The sequence below is a fragment of the Meleagris gallopavo genome, chromosome 2 (assembly GCF_000146605.3).
Source record: "Meleagris gallopavo isolate NT-WF06-2002-E0010 breed Aviagen turkey brand Nicholas breeding stock chromosome 2, Turkey_5.1, whole genome shotgun sequence".
In the NCBI taxonomy this organism is placed as follows: domain Eukaryota; kingdom Metazoa; phylum Chordata; class Aves; order Galliformes; family Phasianidae; genus Meleagris; species Meleagris gallopavo.
In genome coordinates this window covers 2,210,680-2,218,749 of record NC_015012.2, presented here as the reverse complement: position 1 = coordinate 2,218,749, position 8,070 = coordinate 2,210,680, and positions in this window count along the sequence as shown.

The window sequence follows — 8,070 nt, the reverse complement described above, 5'->3', positions numbered from 1 at the left end:
GGCAATTCATCATAACTTAGAAGAACTGTAGCGTACAATGCACATTTCTTTTGTTATTCATGCCTTAATTCATCATACATACAGTGGCTTACAAAAACAAATTGTTTTCTGTTCTGGTTTCTGATTCCCTCCTGCCCCCCTATTGCTACCCTGAATCCAGGACCTGGAATCCTAACTTGCCTCTTCCCTCAGCTCATGTTAGTCGGGTTGAACTGAACTTAGAGTGCTAGAGCACACTGAATGATTTCTGCGTGTCTGAGGAGGCCTTGACAAAGTTCTCCTTGTAACATGCTGTTGAATCATTTACCCTGGCCATGTGATAAAACTTAATTGCAAGCTTTCAGAAAAAAAAAACTGCCCATGCCCTGAGACAGCAGCAGATCATGCCCCTGCTTTTTGTGAATGTGGAAAAATCTACTCAACTGAATGATGTTTCTGATGACCATTACTCAGAAAGAAAAAACGGCAAAAGTGAGGGTATATTCCTTTGGTAGGGAATAAAAAAAAAAGTTATGGTTTCGTAGTAGATCCAGTAATTATCTTAGATATTTAAAAGTGTCTTGCAGTTCCCTGCAAGTCCCTCTACTAAAAAGAAGAAGCCGTGTCATGCTTGGAAAGAGTCCAAGACTATCATAAAAATAATCAAAATATATACCAGTTATTTTAAAATTCAGCGGAGAGAGTTAATAAAAAAGAATGCCAAATCTTCAGCACTCTGTGTTGAGAAGAGTAAAGTAGATGAGCTGTAATATTCCTTCTCAGATGAGTATTTCTTAACCCCATGCTGGTGAGCATTCTGTGCAGTGTATGTGTGCAAGGAAGTCGAGTGAAGATCTTGTGCTGGAGTGCCTCTGCAACAGGATTCCTATCGATTTATTGAATGTTTTGTGAATGTCTGTAGCCCAAAGAATTGTAACATTTCAGACTAACGGTGTTTTGTTTTGTTTTGTTTTGTTTTGTTTTGTTTCGTGTGAAGAATTCTAAAATTTAAGGGAAAAGAAAATTATTTCTTCAAATATAGAAATAATATTAAGTATAACTAATTAGCATTTTGTAGATCTTAAAAAGATTTTAACTCTCTATATTACCTCCCACTCTAGAAACCTTTTCTCTTAAACACAGAAGTTTATATCAATGTACCTCTATCTTAGTAAATTCCTGTCCATAAAATACAGCAGTTCAATATTATTTCTAACCTGTAATTCTGTATTTTCTTGGTGAAATGTGTGCTTCTTGTGAATCTGTGGATCATAGCTCACGAGCCTGTAGTCAAAGTAAATTTTTCGTAAGGAAGAATTATTCGTAAGGCAGTACTATCCAGTTCCATTTAAAACAAAGAAACAAACAAACAACAAAAGCCATTTAAAAGCAGAAATCAAACGTGGAGTGGTAGGATCCATTAGAATCAATGCTTCTGAATAGAAGTATTTTTAGATATTGAATATGTTGATCCTGTGCTAGGTTGTCTTGTTGGAACTGTATGTTTTCTTTTCTAATTTCATCTTTATTTTGTGCTATCTCGGGACTATGAGAGGTAAGAGATTTCTTATCATTTTCCTTCAGCCCCTTCCCCATGCTTTCAGCCTTTTTTTAGCATGGCTGGGACGTTCAGAGCTTGCAGTTTGAGCCCAGAAGAGGCAAGTTGTTGCAACCAGAGGAGCACCGACCCGCTGGCTGTGGATGGCTGAGGTTTCTCTGTGGCTGTGGCTGTGCACAAAGGTGATGAGCTGCCAGCTCTGCATTGAGAAGCAAGGCTCAGTGGGGCAACACCTCAGGGTGCTGCCAGTTTTTTGTTTTGTAATTAACCGTGGCATCAGATTCTCTTACTGGAGGGCACAGCAGAGGACACCTGATCTGTTGCAAACTGATGACAACACTAAAATGTAATTTCTGCCTAATTTCATGCTGTTACACGATAACTTTAAACCCTGCTTGCTGGTGAAACTTCCGTAATTGCACAGTTGTTTCGGTGAGGTTCTAAAGCTGTTAAGGGTGTGCTGCCGTTTTATGGGTCACCTGCAATAACCCCAATGTTATTTTACATATTCTGCTATGTGCAAATTACAGCAGATGCACGTTATTTTCATTCCGATTGTCATGTACTTTGTGCCATGTCCTATAAAGCTTTACAGGTGTACTTCAGAAGTTAAGTAAGAGAAAAAAAATCTTTTTTTTTTTTGGAGTAGGCTTTTTTTCTGGTTTTCTTTCGGTTTTGATTTGTCTCTGATCAGCATATTAAAATCTGTATTTAAAACTTGAAAGATCCAAACCGTATTCCAAAGGCTAGTTATATAAATTTTAACATTTCCAGATATTCTTTTGATGTTACTGAAGTTCATGCAGCTATATTATGCACTCTGACATCCATGTCATGTCATGTTTGCTCAGCTGTTTCACTACTAGTCAAAACTAAAAGTTTTTTTTTTTCCCAGTTCTCTCTCTGCAGGGTCAGCCTGGCTTAAAGAAAATGAAGCTGTCTGCTTTTGGCTTATACATCATCACCAACAATAAACATGCCAAGTTCAGAACCTGCATTTTGTTATCTGACTATTGTTGATAGCAGAAAAAAGACAGCTTGATTTTCATTAGCAGGGTTGACCCTACAGGGCTAGGAGCAAGGGGAAAAAACGTATTTTGACTTGAAGTAAACTGAGGAAACATGACATGGAAGTCAGAGAGGGACTATATACGCATCCCCAAGGTGTCATTTTTAACAAACCGTCTTCTTTCACTTGAGGAAATTCTGAATAAACCACTGGAGAGACTCCTATGGCTGTCCAGTTGGCAAGGGCTAATATTTCTGCCTTTGAATTATGCATTATCCTTTGCTTTGGTTTTTTCTTTTTTTTCCTTTGGTATCTGTTTGTCTTGCACTTCTTGGGAATAAGGATGAAAATATACATTTTTTGAGGGATGGAAATTCAGACTTCTACTGCTCATGTAACTCATTCTAAGAGAGCATTTTATAAGCTTATGTAGACTTGCCTTTTAAAAAATGGTTTAACTTTCTTTATCCAACGTAGATTCAAATAATAAGTCCTCCTTCACTCTCATTTCAAGACCAAGCACTAGGCTGAAAGGATTATTTCTTTCTCTCCCAATTACAGTCTTTTTTTCTCCCCTCTCTCTTCCTATCACTACATATATAGTTTGTTATTTCTTTCCCCAGTTCCTGCATGTTTGTTACAGACTGGGGAGATGTTATGGAAACCCTTGACTTGGGCAGAGTACTGATTTAGAGCTATGAGTAGGGAAATGTATCTATAAAGTTGTTTTCTTCCACCCTCTTCTGCTTTGGTGAAGCCTATTGCTGGGCGACCATGGAAGCTGCTGCTGCAGTTCTACTTTTGGACACTGCTGAAGTTCCTTTCTGAGGGTGTTTGGGGAAATGAGGAATACTTTTATAAGAACAAAATTTGGCCCTGAATCTATAAAGCACTGTAACCCTGCTTGGGAAGTTATACCAACTGTTCTATAAAGCAGCCAGCGATGTGCTGTCAGTGCTGGATTTTACTTTTAAAACACAAGTCCAAAATAGAGGCAGAATTCAAAGAAGACTTCAAGGGAGCAGAAGTTTTGCCAGAGCTTTCTGATGCAGTTTAGAATGGGCTGTGCTGCATCCCACCAGAAGCTGCAGCATTCGTCCGCTCTGTTCTGCTTTTGCTTCCTTGATACACCTGCCCATCTAGTTTGGAGTGCTTCCTGCCCTGAGCAGAAAAATGGCTTTTCCTGTGCTTCCAGCATGCTGGGGTGAATGTGCTCAAATTTGCTCAAGTAGTAAAGGGCATCTGCCTGATTCAGTGAGCTCGTACAGCAGTAACACACCTTGATTGTCTTTTCTTAGGTATGGCAGTGGCTCCAAACAGCAAAGTCAGTTCATGCACCTCCCACCCCACCCACCCCACCTCATCCCATCCCATCCCATCCCATCCCATCCCATCCCACACCCAAGCAGGGTGTAGATTGAAGTACTTTTGCTCACTGTGAAAATAGGTGGCATCTAGTCCTTGGCAGCCCTCAGGCAGCACGTTAGCAGGCTTTCTGATCCAGGGGTTTATATCAGGTAAAGCTGAGCTCTCTGGAATGCTATTCAGCAAACTTGCTATTACAATGACACTGCCAGCTGTAATCTTCTTGGTTTTCATTTCAATTTTAGTGCCAAAAAGTTGACAAAGTCCAGATTGCAGCTTTGAAACTGCCAGGCAAGCTAATCCTGTATAATGTTGTAGAAGCATGGGGGTGCTTGGTAGTTGATAGATGATACTTGACATCTCTTAGCTTTATTCTGTTTTATTAAAGACAACTCTTTACATTTACTTGAAGGAAAACAGAGATCTCTAATTGTCACGTAGAAGCATTTACATGATAAGATGCTGTTAGTTATTGAAGTGATAAGAAGAATTTCAGTGCAATTATAGTTGAGATAGTACTAGAGAGTGGTGATATATTTTATTTAACTTTCTCATATGTTAAAAACACTGTCCTTGAGCATTTTTGTAGAAATTATGAAACTTTAGACTTCTAGAATGTGAGTTGTCACATGCTGAGGTTGTATAACAGTGTATGTCTCAACCAATAAATACTAACCAGCCAAATTCAGGAAGCCAAAGTGGTGTTTTAATTTTAGTGCCAGTGTTTCTCTGAATTGTGTAGGTTTGATGTTTGAGTGGTGGAGAAAAAATATAGATGCATAGTATTGCAAAAGTTTATAAATACTTAACTCTCTGAGTATAAAATGAAGCCTTTTCAGGGTGTTGGTGAGAATATATTTTTTTTACATCTCTTCTCTTCCCAGCTATCTGCAGACCTTAAAGAAACATTCCTTTTCTATCATTTCTGTAACACAAACTATTTTACATCCATCTTTAATTGTACATTTTTCCAAATAGTAATTGTTTGCTAACATAAAACAAGCAAAAACAGTTACTATCTTCAGAAAAGGTCATTTTGCTGAAAAAGTCTCCCATTTTTCTTCGTGAGGAAAATATTCTCTATCAAAAAATGTCTTAAGGAACCACTAATTATTTTTTACAAATATCAATTTTATTTTAGTAAAGAGGAACTTCCACTCACATCTTATCTCTTAAGCTGAAGACCATTTGAGCTTCTGCATAGATTCATACAAGAGGCCCTTTATAAGCAGCTGATAAATTAAGTAATGCCAATTGTTCAAACTGCAGAAAAGCAGAGACAAAGCATTTCGGTGTTAGAGGGAATGATTTCTTTTATCTCGAGTTTGTGGCACATTGCAGCAGCCTTGCAGGCTGGGCTGTCTGAAAGTTCCAGTGCCAATTCAGAAGGCAATGGCTGTGATTTGGCAGAAGACAAGTAGAAAAAGCAGCAAGATGTCATGGGTTGGAAGGGCAGCCTTCTTTTTTCCTAGTTTGTCACTTCAGCATCTAGAATAGTTTCTACCTCTTCTTATATACATGTTTTTCAGGCCATGATTTTTTCTTTTCGACACTGACATGACCTAAACTTTAAGTCACTTACACAGGTGCCAGTATCAGATGTGAAAATCTGGGAGAAATTTAACTTTTGCCCCACAAAACAAGTTCCACTTGAGTAAATTATTCTTATGGGATTTCTCTCAGCTGTAAGACAAATGTATTGTCTTTATTTTCTTGAGAGAAACTATGGTTGAAAATGGTTATCTTAGTATTACGTGTTGTATTTGTGAAATGTGTGATTATGACAGAGTATTTAAAGGCAAGCTCCATTCAGGTGAGAGGCCAGCTGTCCCCCATAGTGATGGGAGTCAAACTCCTTATTTTGGGATGTAGCATGAAGCAGCAGATGTTAGGGGTTGCAAACTCCTTCACATGTTCATAGTCTTAACAGTGAAATCTGTTAATGTGCAAGTAGTTGATTAAGATATTGCCTGCATCCTGATATTAGAGTATATATTTTTGATTTCTTGCTGCAAAGTTTGAGTACTTTGTGTTACTGGTTACATGCTGTTGGCTTGTGGAGTAACTAAGTTTTGCCGTTAGCCCCATGTGACCTTGACTATCACATCAGTTCAAAAATAAGAAATTAAAACCAAGAAAGAATGATTAAAAAAAAAAAAAAATTTGCTCTGACTGACTTGTCATTCTTGTCTTTTATTTTAATGTTTTTGCACTGTTTCCCACTAAACTCCAGCTACAAAATGGCAAAAGGCCATTGAGAATAATTTAATGATATTTCTGTTGTTGGGGCTACAACCTTGGTGAAATACAAGGACTACAAAGTTATCATTGTTAATTCCTGTTTCTGTGTCACTGAAGACTGTGGAAACTGGACCAAAATTCCAAGTGTGGTACTCGTTATACTTACATGCAGAAAGGCTATGGCTCTATTGAAATCAGTCTTATTCTGTGTGATAAAAGTAGGTGCAAAGCATTTAGTTAGAGAAGCTAAATATCATACATATGTTTGCTTTTGAGAAAGAAAGTCTTATTTTATTTTTTTTCTCTGCAGTGATGCTAACTAATAGGGTATGATTAATGTACATCAGAATTAGTGCTGCTAAATAATGCAAGTCATTTCAGTTAATTTTCTTCTTGCTGAGCGTATCTTCAGCATGAGCAACTCTTAATCAAAGATGAGCATAACATGGAGAAATCAAAGTTGTAAGTTCATTTCACAATGGAGTTTGAGTGGTGATGTGATGACAGATTCAGTGCTCAAATTAATATTTAGGTTTTAAAGGTACATTCCATTCAGAGTACTAGAATGGAGGTTTTCAGAAGTACTGTTTCCTCATTGTAATTATATCAAGGAAATTCTGCACAGATGAAATGTTCATTGGAAGTTCTGGACTTCAAATATGGAACCTTCAATATTTACATTTCCAAACAAATATCAAGGTTGTGCTTGCTGTGAATATACTACCCATGCTCTTCCTTCTTCCCACTCTGACCCTTGTTACTTGACATACATTGTGACTGTAAAAATTAACCTGGTAAAAAATGTTGGATGTTGAATCCACTTAAAGTAAACGACAATGTAAGGTCTATCTTCTATTTTTTGTTTTCACTTACAGTGTTTCAAGTCCTGCAGCTCCTACTGATTGTCTGCCAGCGTGGATACAAGATTCTCACGCTATCAGAGACAAAATTTTGTCTAATTCATGGCTTCCATGGCATTTTTGAATGGTATCCCTGAACCCTAGATTGATATACGTGTACAAACAGCAAATCTTAGAGGAAAAGGCAGATCTGTAATCTAAATACAGATGCTACAACGAACCAGTTGTGGTTGATTGGGGCATGTTGCAAGAATGCAAATATAGCATTGTTTCCTTTGAATGAGCATAGTGTTTTGTTAATTTAAGCAATCCTTGCTGACTGGTTAAATGCTCTGAAGTTCTTGAGAAACCTTCATGAAAACATGGTAAATTGGTTAGATGGGATTGGTTTAATTAAACGCTATGACATCAAGAGCAAAAATGATGCGGTGATGAGTGGATGGAAACAGCAAAGGAATATAATCTTTGCAAGTTGTAGAATTCCAGCATCTTTGAGGAGACTAGCCATGGGAAAAGTTAAAATTTGACATGAAAACATTAGAGAGTGAACTAGGATGATGACCTCACCTGTGCACATCCTATACAACTGTGAGCGGGAAGATGTTCATTGAAGCAAAACTGCCAATATTGAAAATAAACAATGCTGCATCAAGTAAGAAGCCTACATGTGTAGAAATGCACATCCTATCTTGAGGAGTCCCTAGAACTGTGAATTTTCTGATCTTTGATAGAACTGATTTCATTTTTTCCTTTTCACCAGAAATAAATACACGTAGTCCAGTCTTTATAGAATCCCACTTTCTTCAGTAAACTACCACAGTGTGGCACAGCAGACCTAAGACTGTCATGCTGTCCTTCCTTTCAACAGATTCAATAGATTTTTGTTTGCTAATGTGTTGGTGATGTGTAGTTAATTTTCACACCAGACTGAGATTTTAGTACTACATCTTCAGTACTGGCTCTGAAGGGGAAGAGAAAATGGAAACAAGAACAAAAGAGGAGTTCACATTTTAATCCTCCGTAGGAATAAAACTATTTTTTATTTTTACTTTTATTTT